The sequence below is a fragment of the Protopterus annectens genome, chromosome 9.part0, assembly GCF_019279795.1.
Source record: "Protopterus annectens isolate FY-2018-M chromosome 9.part0, PAN1.0, whole genome shotgun sequence".
Classification (NCBI taxonomy): domain Eukaryota; kingdom Metazoa; phylum Chordata; order Ceratodontiformes; family Protopteridae; genus Protopterus; species Protopterus annectens.
This window is the reverse complement of record NC_056743.1, coordinates 1,855,413,403-1,855,428,134: the sequence shown is the minus strand read 5'-3', so window position 1 is coordinate 1,855,428,134 and position 14,732 is coordinate 1,855,413,403.

The window sequence follows — 14,732 nt, the reverse complement described above, 5'->3', positions numbered from 1 at the left end:
GCTTTTAGTGTTCGGAAAATGCATGGGATTTGGAATCATCTGACACTTAAGTTAGCAAACTACTTCTTGTAGAGAAAGGTGCAGGGTTTGGGTCATTTTGCCTACATTTGCCTACTGTGTGACTTGTGAGCAAGTCACTTAACCAGACAAGGATTTCAGGTTACTCCTGAAGAGGATCACTTTGCCCATTCAGTTTAACTGGTTAATGAGTTGTTGTTGAGTCTTTAGGCTTTTCCCGGTTAGGGGTTGCCACACCGGAACTCCGGTCCGCTAATGATTGGTAGTTGATTTTTACATGCCGAGTTACCAGCCCTGATGCACAACCTTCAATGAAGGTACGCCCATTCACGCATGTCTCCACGCAGAAGATGCTCTAGCTGAGAATCGAACCAGACAGCGTCTTACTGTGAGGCAACAACGCTACATTAAATAATTTAAAATTTGTTCTCTAAGATTTTATAACTAGAGATGCTAGAATATGAGAATGATTTGTTTATTTTTTGTCTAGATGAGGGCTGGGTTCTTGCAATTTACTCTCAAGTCTCTAATATTTGAAGAGATGGGTGTGTGATAAAAAGCTACATATTATAGCTGCTGTATATATATATATATATATATATATATATATATATATATATATTTTTTTTTTTTTTTGCCTTATAAAAAAGAAAACTGTCATATTGTAATCAAGTGACTGTTCTGACAAGCAAAGATAGTATAAAGTCCATATTTTAACAGTGGTGTGAGCTTCCTTTCTACTTGTTAGTATGTGCTTCATGTTTTACTTATCTGTTCCACATTACGCAAGATAGTGTATTGTACCTCATTTTGAAGATGGAAGGGTGACTATGGCTGTAGTTTTGTTAATTCTTTCAGTGGTTGGTGTTCATACCTCTCAACCTCTCAAAGTTAGACATCCGAACAAAGCCAATAATAATGGGGTGGGACAAAGGCCCAAAAATTGGAACAAATTTTAAATACCAGTCCAATAAACTTAGAATGTTGCTAGAATGACATATTTTACATTATTATATTTTAAGGCTATGAAGTCTGAAACTCAAATGTCTGTCATTATTTAGTATTATTTAGTTATGTCAATCCTCAATGATTTGCCAGAAAATCATAAATGTTATGTCGAACAGAGCAAAAATTAGAGGCAAAAATCTGGACATTCTCCAAAAATCTGGACAGTTGAGAGGTATGTTGAAGTTATGGATCGCATAATATTCATGATGTTGCAAGCTTTCTCACATGTATTCCTTGAGTGCTTAATTCTGACTAAGTTGATATTTTTTTGGGGGGGCAGGGTGATGGTTGGCTTGCCCACTTGGGGCCTTGGACTTTTGCTACATGTATTGATTCACCTAAGACTGTCTAATAATTGAAGAAATGTGTATGCGGGGAAACCCAATATATTCATAAAGCCAAATGACCAACTGAATGACTTTACTCTAAACATAAAATGCTAAAACACCAAATACCGAAAAATTCTGCAAATGTTATATGCAGGAGGAAAAGGCATCCTACACCCCACACTCCCTGTTAATTATATATATCAACTCAAAGATCACACTACAGTGGGGAAATGAAAGACTCCTTGACCCTGCTGTGCAGCGATCTTTTTGACTTTTCCATTTTGGATGTTTTCTATTCAGTGTAAAGCTGTTCAGTGTTTTGGACATTTCGTGTTGTAAATGCATCCTGGTAAACACATTGTCCCGGCATTTGTATTATAACTGGTAGATATTTTTTTTCCTTCCAGAAATCATGTAAAAAAGAAAACAAAACTGGGCATCAAAAAAGTTTTTATAACTATAAGTAATATTTTAATCATGCTGTGAGCTCCCTCACTAATTGTTAGTAAATATTCCACATCTTTCCCATTTGTTTCACCTTATGAGAGGTTATTTTGAAGATGAAAAGTTGATTATGGTTGTAGTTTCTTTAATTCTTTTGCTTGTTGGTGCTATAAGTATTTCGGAAATGATTAAACCATACTAACCTCTATGACAATGAAAAAGCCCCAGCATAAGAACTGGATACTTAGTTGTAATTATCTGTCATTAAAACTGCACATTCTTAGTCTTCTGCTGAGACTTGGTCAAACCAGACACTGAGGCCTAACAAAAGAAACTGAGAGGAAAAACTGAGAGACGTGGAATTAGCAAACAAACTTACTTCCTATAATCTTAAACTACTGCTTATATATCTAAAATGGATAACAAATCAGTCCAAATGGAAACAATAACTACTAAGACCAAGCTATCTCTGATAACTATGCCAGAAAAAGATACCGTAGCTAAAAGGCAAAAAACTGGTAAGCCACAGCAAGAGGCCATGAAAGCAGCCCTCAGATCCAAGCAAGACCAGTCTTTGACAAAACAAGATCAGTCACTAACAATTGAAGAATTAAAACTGGCTTTGCAAACTCTGCAAATTGAAATTCAGGGTTTCTCTCACAAACTTGCCTCCTTCGGGTCTAACTTAGACCAAATTATGCTTAGACTTGAACAAAATGAATCAAAATTGATGGATAATGAAATTAAAATAAAAGATCTTAAACAAAACTTGTAGGCTACTCATAACACCATCAAAAATTTACATAAAAAATGTTATATCTGGAAGCCGGAAGCTGATGTAATAATATCATAGTGAGAGGTATCCCTGAATCCTTTGAAAATACTCAGCTAAATTCTATACTCAAAGAAATTTTTAACACACTTCTAGACAGCAAGGATCCTGTTAAAGACATAATCATTGAAAGAGCCCACAGATCTCTCAGGTGTTCTCAAGCATCTGAAACTCCAAGACAAATTTATGTAAGACTCCTGAACTCAGCACATGTTCAAATCATACTTGCCTTTAAAATCAAAAAGAACTTTATCTGGTGGGGTCACAGAATAAATATATTACTAGATCTCCCACTTGAAATCAAACAAAAAAGCCAAAAGCTCAATAAGTACTGTACCTTCCTAGTTGAAAACAAAATCTGTTTTCAGATGAAGTACTCTGCTACATTAATATTCTCCCATACAGATACCAAAATTACAGTTGAAACCCCTAAGGAAGCTAAAACTACATTTCTGCATATATTTTCAGTTAATCCAGAGTGAAGCAATTTACCCTATGAATTGCTAGGCTGGTGATTGATAATCCAAGAGGTTTTCTTAATTTTTGTATTTAATCTTCTTTGTTTTGAAGAAATAAGCAGTAATTTTCAATATTTGGTGCCTGTTAGCATCTCAACGTTCTACTTCTCAGAATACATTTCATTTTATGAGGATCTGATGATCCGATAACCTTTCACCTAAATGACATAATCTCTGCCTCATTTCTTGCCCCAGTGACCTACTGAGAGCAGCTAAACAGTAAATATACGTCACAATTGCATTTTACATTGTTTTCAAGCTTGGAAACTTCGGTTTTGTGCTACCAATTTCTTTATTGTATCTCATCTTCAATTTGATCATCAAAATCAAGAGAAAACAAGAAAAGGACAAGAAGATGAGGCTTACTTCCTCTTTTCTATCAGGTTACAAAAATCTTATTAACAGTCTTATAGCAGCAGCAGCTAACAATATCATTGGGTACTGTTACTGAATCTGCTAGCAAGTAAAGAATCCATATAGCATGTAGATATTGTTTACTAGTGAAAAAAAATTTCCTGATACTGCCTAGCAAAAATGCTATATTTTTTTTTCATTTAATATTTACAATCTTAAATCAAATATGATGGAAAACTGGGAAGTGCTTGTCTTTTGTATAGGTATAATGATAACAGTATGACCGCTGCATTCTTGGGAAACTGTTCAAACCACCTGCTACAAGTAACTTTATGCAACATTTAAATCTATTAACCTAAGTGCAGCTTCAACACTTCTTCTTCTTCCGGCTTTTCCCGGTTAGGGGTCACCACAGTGGATCACCTGTCCACTCATGATTGTCAGTGGAGTTTTACAGTGTCGAGTTGCCTTCCTGGCACCCAACCTTCCACAGAAGGTGCACACATGCATGCGCTCACACCTAGGGCCAATTTAGAGTGTCCAATCCACCTACAGCATGTCTTTGGGATGTGTGTGGAAACCGGAGCACCTGGAGGAAACCCACACGACCACAGGGAAGACATGCAGACTCCACACAGAAGGCACCCCAGCCACGGACCAAACCAGAGAACCTCTTGCTGTGAGGTGGCATTGCTAACAGCTGCACCACCATGGCCGTTCAAGTGCAGCTTCAACACTAACATCTTCTATTTAACTTTCCTGCTGTCTTGGAAACCTTAAGCCCGAAGGTCTTACCTTAATCTCGTACCTGGAATAATAGTAATTTAAATCACCTTTTAACTTTCCTTATACATTTTTTTCCTTTTTACTCCATTATTTTACCAACAGAGTTAGAATGTTTTTATTGAATTTCTGCTAAGTTATGTATAAAACTGATTGGCTCCATGGTTCAAATACCTCTGTCAGCCTACTACACTTGCAGGGCTATTTGTCTTAAAATGTAAGCATTAGCCTTATCAATGATAATTCCTATTTCTACTGGTTGTTAAAGACTAAATTTTGTCATAATATGCTACTCCTACCCTTGCCTGGGTTAGTTAAGATATTTTTAATATCACCAAGATGTGAAGCATTCTTACCGCTGATATTACAATACATTCCCATAACTTTTTTGCATTGATTGTTTCAACAAGATATTTAGCTGAGTATTATTAATGTTAAACTACAAGGTTAGATAAAGTTTTCTTACTGATTTACTGCTAATAACTATAAAGGAGTAGTTTGTACAGTTGGTAGCTGATGTTTGTTCAGGTTTGACTAAGTTAAGTAATTTTTGCATCCCTCTGCTACCCATTTTTCTTACTATAGATCAAACCTTAATTATTATCACCTATCCAATAAATATCTCCACAGTTTCACAGAGGGATGGGGGGGATTAGGCATGTATATAGGTTTTAGGAGATTAGAAGTTACTTCACTTAAAATATTTCTTAGCTTAATAGTTGTTAAATATATCCTCTGTGTCTTACTTGTATCATTCAATAACATTCCTAAAAACAAAGTCAGATTGGGATAAATGATCAGATTAGACTCATGGAATGTTAAAGGGCTGTCAGATAATAAAAAAAGAAACCTAGTGATGCACCTTACATTTCAAAATAAAGCAAATATAAATTTCTTACAAGAGACTCATATGGTTAATCAGCTTTGGGATAATGAAAGAAAGAGGACATGGGTGAAGCAAATAGTTGCAGCAGGCTTTAACTCATCATCTAGGGGTGTAGCCATTATTATTAATAAATCCTACCAAGGAGAGATTACCTCCACCAAAAATTATTTTAATGGAAGATGAGCTCTTTTTACTAGTAACTATCATACCCTTAACACCCCCCTACTTTTTCTTAATGTATATAGCCCCTGTACAACCTAACATCTCTTTATCTATAATATATTAAACATTCTAGCTAATTATCCAGATCATCTATACATTATAAGTGGGGACTGGAATGCTTTGCTCAATCCAGATATGGATAGATCACATAAAGGGACTAGGCAATCTCACCAAACTACTATTGCCCTAGAAGAATTACAAAATACATTTGATTTAACGGTCCCATATATAAAATTCCAACACGATAACACAATACCTAGATTTACTTTATTTTCTGTTACACATAAAACTTGGTCAAAAATGGACACCTTTCTAATTTCCCTAACTCTCTCCTCTTTTAGACTAAATTACAAGGTCTTCCCTAGAACTAAATCAGATCACTCTAAAATTAATATTTCCATCATCACTCCATCTTTTGATCATAAATACTCCTACTTTAATAACTGGACTTTAAATCCTAACATCATACAAATACAAGAAGTAATATATGAAATAAATGATATTCAAGTTCAATTAAATACTGATCTTGTCCAGACTCAAATTCTATATGATGTGCAATGGGCTGCAACTAAATCAGTCATTAGAGGTCTTATTATCCAAAAAATCCTCATGGTACAAGAAAAAACATAACAATCTTAAACTCAGGCTAGAAACTCAAGTCAGAGATATTGAATTAGAAATGAAACACAAATACTCCAAAGACTTAGAAGATACGACTGATTTGCAAAAGCAATTGCATGATATTTACCTAAAACATATTTCATTTATAGAGATGAGATCAATATACCAATATTCAGAGTGGGCGCAGATTCCTTTAAAAATTCTCGCCAGACTAATTAATATCAAAAATGGACCCCTCAAAATTAAGGAAATTAAATACAATGGATTACTAATAAACAGAGATCAAGACATTCTAAGCAATTTTGAGATTATTTACAAAAAACCTTTATAATCTACCAGACCCTCCTGCCTCAAATAAATTTGGGGAATTTATGCATAATCTAAAATTCCCACAGATTACTAACCATCAAAAAAACTTTTGAAATCACCTCTGCATTAGAGGAAATCAAAATAGCAATTAACAAACTTAAACCAGGTAAATCACCTGGCTCTGATGGATATACTTTGGAATTTTACAAAAAATTCCTTGAACCTGTTTCAAAAATTCTGTTAAAAGTTTTTAACTATATAATCCAACATGGCATAATGGATAAATATATGAACAATTCTAAAACTATTTTACTTCTCAAACCAAATTCTGACCCACTAGACCCTGCTAACTATAGGCCAATTGCTCTCATTAATGCTGACCTCAAAATTTTAACCCATGTTATTGCCAATAGAGTGAAGAATATACTCCTCTCCATTATCTCACATGAACAAATGGAATTTATGCAAAATAGGCAAACATCTGATAATACTCTTCTGCTAGATACTGCCATAAGACTTCTAGATAATGACAGACACCCTAGCTACATCCTTACTGCTGATGCAAGCAAAGCATTTGACAGAGTAAACCTAAACGTCTTATTTAATATTCTGCCCTCCTTCAGAATCCCACAAATATTCTTAAGAATAATTAAGGTACTCTATCTAAAAGCCTCCACCACCATTCAAATTAATAAACTCAAATCCAACCCTATCCCTATCTTGGCACGAGACAAGGATGCCCACTCTCTCCCTACCTTTTTAATTTATATATATAACTCCTGCTCCTATATATATCCCAAAACACCTTCCAACATATAACAAAAATCTTAAATATAACACTTTCATATTCTGCCTTCGCCGATGATTTAAACATATACTTTCAACTCCCTAATACTGACCTCCCTAAAATAATTAATTCATTAGATGCATATTCTGTCATATCCAACCTTAAAATTAACCCTGATAAATCTTACATATTCCCCTTAAATCCTTCAGCCATAAAGAATCCTTCTTCCCTATCAATGAGTTCAAAACCAGATAAAGTACCTAGGCATAACCTATACTCCTAATTTTAAGGAACTCTACAAGAACAATCTATTGCATACTTGGTAAAACATTGAAAGTGACCTTGTTAGATGGAGAAATATTAATATGTCCCTACTTTCAAAAGCCAGTGTAGTCAAAATGAATATTCTATTTAGAATTCTCTTCCAGATCAATGCCACTTTCTCAATCATTTCCCAAAAATGCTTTACAAACATAGAAAAAGTCATTTCTAAATTTCTGTGGCTCCCTAAATCTGTTAGAATCAAATATAACAAACTCTCTTTAACAAAGGATAAAGGTGGCCAGGGGCTACCAGACTTTAAACTATATTATCATAAAATTGCATCTTCTTGGCTGATTCAAATAATAAACTATAACCCTAGTCTATGTTGCTGGTCACCCCAATGGATTAAAATATGGTATAACCCAATTATATCCCTAGATATAAACCCTAAATCTCTTCCTTTCATAAGCTTAAATCCAAAAGATCCTTACACTAGGAAGTTACACCCACTGATCAAACATATGATATTAACTACCCAAAATCTATTTAAATCTGTACAACTCTTTGATGTCTTTGCTCTCTTACAACCACTGCATTTAAATCCTAACGTATTAACTAACAACCAACCAATAAATCTAACAAACTTCCATTTAATAAAGGATTTAATAGTATGGGAAATATGCAAATGGCAGATAACTGATATTACAGAATTAAGACAGAAACTTGAACTCCTAAAGAAATATGATACCACTCATAGATTAATCCTCTATTCAATTAATGCTATTCTAACCCTGAATAATTTTGATCCACAGGACATTAATGCAGCTACTATAATTCTTAAAAACCTAGCACCCAAAAATAAAATTATTTCTACAATGTATAAGTTAATAAGAACCATAACAATTAAGAATTCCCTCATATTTTCAACCTACTGGCAGGAGACTCTCAACAGATTTCTGATGAAAATAAAAACTGGCCATTGAAAATGCGATTGAATTGATTCCATTCAAGCATCTATTGTACATCCAATTAATTATTAACAATAATGCTTACTATATGCCATCAATTCTTAATAAGTTTAATCCCAAATTCTTGGCATTCTGCCCACACTGCCCTAACCAAATTGCAGATTCTTTACATATTTTTTTTTGGGATGTAAGAAAGTCCATAACTTATGGTGTTCCCTAAGGGCAAGACTAGAAAAGATGGGATATGAAAAGTCCACCCTTTCTTGGGAGACATCTATCTTACACATTACTACAACCAAACTTCCCAAAATCTTGAAACATATTCTTGTCACTGTCTGTGCCCTTATTAAATTTTACATCACCAAAAACTGGACTGATTAGTCTTTACTTTCATGGGAAGATTTTTGTAAGTTAGCTATGAAATATATCTCCTCCCATAAATTAACTTACGCGTCTACAAAGCAAAAACAATGATACAGTAAATACTGAGGTTACCTGCTGGACTTTATCCTCAAGAATTAAAAACTGATGACATTCCAGCCTACTTATCTTAACTCTGAAATCAACTTATTGCAATATAAACTGATTACTTTCTTCATTATCTCATCTGACAAATGTTTTAACAACTCATCCAGGCATTGCAATGAGTCTCTATATCTCACCCACTTACCCCAAATAATACTATGCCCCTTCTTTTGTATCATGTTTATTAGCTGCTAAACTAAACCCCCAGATGTGACTTCTATCGTTTATAGTGTACAATAGTTTATAGTATTTTTGTGTAATTGTCTTTTCATGTAAATACTTGCTTTTTGATAGTGTTAATATTTCTCTAAGTTTTATGTGATATATGGTTCTTAACACTACTGTTCTTCTTTTTACTGATATTTTGTATTACTAAAATCTAAATACATTTTTTTTTTTGGAAAAAAAAATCCTGAACACCCAAAAAGTATTCAAATCCTAGAATGGATTACTGTGATAACACATTCCATTTTGACTGCTGACCATACCACTCAGCTGTTCCTATTTTTGAAGAATGTCCCTGATTTTGTTTCAAATGTTTTCCTGTCCATAATCAAATTGTAAGATTTTCTGGTAAATCTTTAATTATTACAGTTGGTCAGTAAGGGCCAGTCGTTAGAGTTTTATGCTTCTTATTGTTCACAAAATGCATGTTGCTGCCAAACTCGTTGTTCTATCAACTTTTTCAGTGAACAAGTATTTAAAAATTGCTCTTGATCCCACCCCAAGTTATTTTTGGCTTTGTCCAGAATTCTTGACCAAATAACTTGAGAGGTATGGTGCTATCCCAAAGCATTCAGATCAAAATTATTTGTATTGGTGTTATTACAGCAAAGCAGAAATAGAGCATTAAGTGGTTCATGTTGCTGTATTTGCTTGGTGCTTTGTCTTTCTTAGTGATGTTTTCCATGGTGGGGGCTGGAAAACTAACATCACATGTTTGTTTATGGTTGCCACTATGTTTCAGTTATTCCATTATTTACTTGTACTCTTCAATATTTTAATGCACCAGAAGCATTAATTGATTATTACATTGCAATGGACCTGCAATAGTAAAGTGGTCTTGGAGATATTTCTCCTAGGATCCTCTTCAAGTCCCCTTTATATGAGTCCAGCTAGATTTAACAAAGTCATTTTTTTGCTTCCATGTAAATAGACAATAGAGTGAATAACTGATATATTGCACAGCTTCTTGAAACAATTTTCATTTACACTTTTTTGCTTGAATTGTTCTGATCTGTGTTCTTAGAGTAGCTCTTCCCACTTAACAGTAGTTGTAAATGATCAACAAAATAAACTAGCAGAACTGCATGTTTTAAAGTTTCCAGTTTGTAGTCCAAGTGCTAACAGACCTATTCCCACATTCTTCCTGATGTGTTAACACCATATTTACAGTCCAATAAGTGTTAACTGCTCACTCTTCTTCTACTTTAAGTAACTCTTAATAGACATTTAAACTACTTTTGCTCTTCAACAGTGTCTACAATGGGAAGATGTGTGTTCTATCTTGAATGCGGATAAAATGTGCTGCATTTCTTTAAAAGTATTTTCTTGCAATTCACCACAGAACAAAGTAAGTTTGAGTTTCTGTTCTTGAACTTGGATTAAGATATTTTTTCTCTTTCTAGTGAGGCACAAGTCCCTTTTTGCATTACATTATCCAACTCTGATGTACTTTTTGGTAGCTACGCCCTAGAGTTATTACACTGCTGTAGTGTACCAACACTTCTCCAGACTATCATCCTTAAGCATAACAAATAATCATTTTTTGTGTGTTGTGAACAGAGTGCATTTATTGGATTATAGCCTTTTTTAGGAAATGCCAAATTGACAAACCTACTGGCATAGCAAAATCAACTCAAATAAACCTCACATTGTTGCTGTCCAATGCCAGGAGCCTAAATAAAAAAACTATACTCCTACCAAGCCTTCCTCACACTCAAGTATATAGACATCTGTACAGTTACCGAAAACTGGTTTAAAGCAGCAGAGCTTACCTGGACAGTGCAAGGTTTCAGTGCCTTCCACACCTTTAGAATGGTATCTGCATAAACAATGGCTAAAGGAGCTGGTGTCACAATATACATCAGTAATAAACATACCTCTAGGGTGGTCAAACAGAATGAAGTGCTGGAGTTCCTACACATGCATATTGCCATAGACAAAATCCTATACAATATCTTAGCCAGCTATTGGTCACCCTCCATGTTCAAGAATTTTACAATGCATACTTTGACTTAATGGAAACACTTACCATCCAACCTAACACCCTACTCATGGGAGACTTTAATTACCTCTCTATAGACTAGGAATCATACATGGTCTCAAATCTACAAGTACAGAGATTCCTGGACTTCATGAATACAAACACCCTTGACGAAATAGAGAATATGCCCACTAGACACTCCAATATACTGGACCTCATACTCACAAATATAGAAGAATGCTGCAACCCAAGTGTCTCGTGCTCCCTGGTAAGGACCAACCACAAAACTGCCTCCTTTGAATCAAAATCAAGTCTGTAATCTCATTAAAGCCAATAACAGGTAGGAACTATTTTGAGGCAAATTACCTTCTATTATGTAATGATTTAGCAAAATTCATTGCCTCTCCAAAACCCAAGAACACACTAGCCTATGCTGAATTGTACTCATAAACTCTGTACATTCATGTAAATGGCTGTATAAAGGATACTGTATCTACCAGACGTAAGCCCAGGACTGGCCCCAAAAACAAACTGCCCTTGTAACATTCAAATTAAGCAGGATACACAACAAAAGAAAATACTACTACAAAAATCAGGAAGGTTAATTTCCATAAAGAAAAAAAACTCTCTCATCAAACTAAATAGGAAACTAAGAGGGCTAATTAGGTTAAGCAAAGCCAGTTCTGAGCTTACGATAGCCTCCCAGGTGAATGATAACCCTAAGGCCTTCTTCAGCTATGTCAGAAGCCTCATGGGCAGCACACAGTAACGTGCTGATTGGTGGTTAATGCTGCCACATTCACCTAGCCTGACAATATAGCAAACCTGTCAGCGGACAATTTCATTTCCAACTTTACCAGCCCACACACACAAACTTACACCCATCCCCCAAGAGATACCCAGAAACATAGCCCTTCCAACTCTAATTAGGGAACATGAACTGACTTGGCTTGCTAAAGCCAAGAACACAGCCTTAGTGGGCCCTGATAACATCCCATGATGCCTTCTGAACAGTCTAAAATACAACTTATCAGGATTCCTGGAGTCATTATTTAACTATAGTCTTAAAACAGGCTTTGTGCATTCAGAATGGAAGACTGTGACAGTCATCCCCCTTTGTAAAAGAAGACCTTCAGCATATCTTTGAACTTCTGACACATTAGTCTGATTAGTCTTATTAGTAAAGCCATGGAAAGAAGTACCATGTGAATTATCAACAAGGACATGGGAGACCTCCAGACACTGGATACATCCCAGTTTGGCTTTGTTTAAGGAAGACCATGCTTACTGAACTGGTGGGTTTCTTTGAAAAGGTCACTAAGGCAATGGATGAGGGAAAAAGGGTGCTACCTAGATCTGCCGAAGGCATTTGATATAATACCCTACTCGGGCATTGTCAACAAACTTATGAAACTAGGCATAAACCCCTTTATAAGAAGCTGGACAGCTAGCTGGCTCACTGATAGCACCCAGGAGATTAGGATTAATGGGGCCACTTCCGTAAACAGCCTGGTCACCGGTGGAGTCCCTCAATGCTCTGTGTTAGTCCCACTCTTCTTTGGCTTCTACTTCTCTGATGTCAAAGCCAATGTCAAAGGCCTCTGACTAACCAAATCCACAGATGATTGCAAACTGGGAGCAGTCATTGAAACCACCAAGAGGAGAACACCCTTCAGGAAAGTCTAACACAGACAAATGATTGGTGCCAAAGCCATGGCTTAAAACTCAATAGCAAAACATATATTATAGAACCTTTTGGGAAGTCAGCCATCCCGGGTTACTATGTTATCAATAAAACACACCTAAAAGTTGATTCACTAGTCAGGGATCTGGGAACTCATGTAGAAAGTAACCTAGCCTTTGACCAACATGTATCCAAAGTAGTAAGAAAATCCTTGTATCTTGCTCAACTTATAAGCAAGGACATGACATCTAGGTCCAGAGATGTCAAAGTACCACTATACTCATCCCTCATCAGACCCACCATAGGTTATAATACCACTTTTGGTATTGACCTGACCGGACCATGCAGCAACTGGAACTTCCACAAAGGTTACTGACAAAAGGAGTACAGGGAGCAAACACAAGGCCCTGTGCTGATCACTTAACAGCCCTGTCTCTTTACTCATTATCATACATTGAGGTGATCTTTGTCTGATATACAATGCATCCCTGGACCCTAGTTTGATTCATAGGTTCATAGGTTCATAGGTTGATACTAGGCTATCTGCCCTAGGGCATTTATAAGCCTAGCCAGAGTGTGTTTGGCTTTCGCCACTCTTTTAGATTAGTTGACTGTGCCTCTGTATAGTAGGTCACAGAAGATAGCCCTTTTGAGGTTAGTTTATTGTGCCTCTGTCTAGTAGGGACAGAGAAGAGATCCCAGGGGTAAACCTACGATCTCCCATCCACTCATCAAGATTTCTCTTGAAGAGGGTCATTGAGGGACTCTGCCTAACATGGATTGGGATTTTGTTCCAGAGTGAGGGGAGCCTCTGGGATATGAATCTGTCCCTCCAGCATGTCCTGCTTATTTCTGTGCTGAGGTTTAAGTCCCTGGAGCGTGTAGCTCTAAGGGATTTGGATTTCCTGAGGTGGAGCATGTCCATTAATTCTGGGTTGGACATGGCTTTATACGTCAGGCACAGATCACCTCTGAGTAGGCAGTAAGTAACTGAGTAGAGCTGGAGTTTCTTTAGCCTAACTGCGTAGGGCATCTGTTTGAGTCCCTTGATCCTCTTGGTGAGGTACTTTTAGGGTCTTTCCAGTTACTGCAGGTGTCGGGAAAGGTACATCCCAAATGGGGCATTGTATTCAATTATGGGCCTGATGAGTGATGAGTAGAGGGGCACAATGACCTCTCTTGATCTAGATGTGAACCCTTTCATGATAAGGTGGGCTATATAGAAAGTCTTTCTAACCACTTTGGCAATGTGATTGTCAAAGGAGAGATTGCTATCTACTTGGGTCCCCACATTCCTAATTACTTCTTCCGTACTTAATGGATTACCACCTATGTGGTAATTTGTGGGCACTTTGTTTTTCCCAAAGGGGATGACTATGCACTTTTGGCATTTAGCTTTAGGCCATGGCTCTGGCACCAGTTATCTGTCTCTGTGAGACCCTTTTGGAGGATGCTTGTGTCAGTCGGCGAGTCGATTATGGCACCCAGTTTGCAGTCATCTGCAAACTTGGTCAGCCATAGTCCTCCCATGTTAGCCTGTACCTCAGAGAAATATATACCGAACAAGAGAGGTCCCAGGACTGAGCCTTGTGGGATGCCACTTGTAACTGGTTTAGAGTCTGACATGGCACCTGCAATTCTGACCATGTGGGTTCTATCCCTGAGCCAATTTGCAACCCATCTTGTGACATAGAGGTTGATATTTAAGCTGGTGTGCTTATTCATGATGCCCGAGTGGGGTATTGTGTCGAAGGCTTTTGCAAGGTCCAGGTAGGCTGTGTGGACTACCTTCCCTTCATCTATGGCCTTGGTGACTGTTTCAAAGAAGTCGACCAGGTTCAAGAGGCAAGATCTGCCCTTAACAAAGCCGAATTGGGTAGGATCCAGTGTTTGGAGGTTCCCAATGTCTTTGTTTATGAGTTTCATGATGATACACTCCATAGCTTTGCAGACCAGGTTAGTCAGGCTTATAGG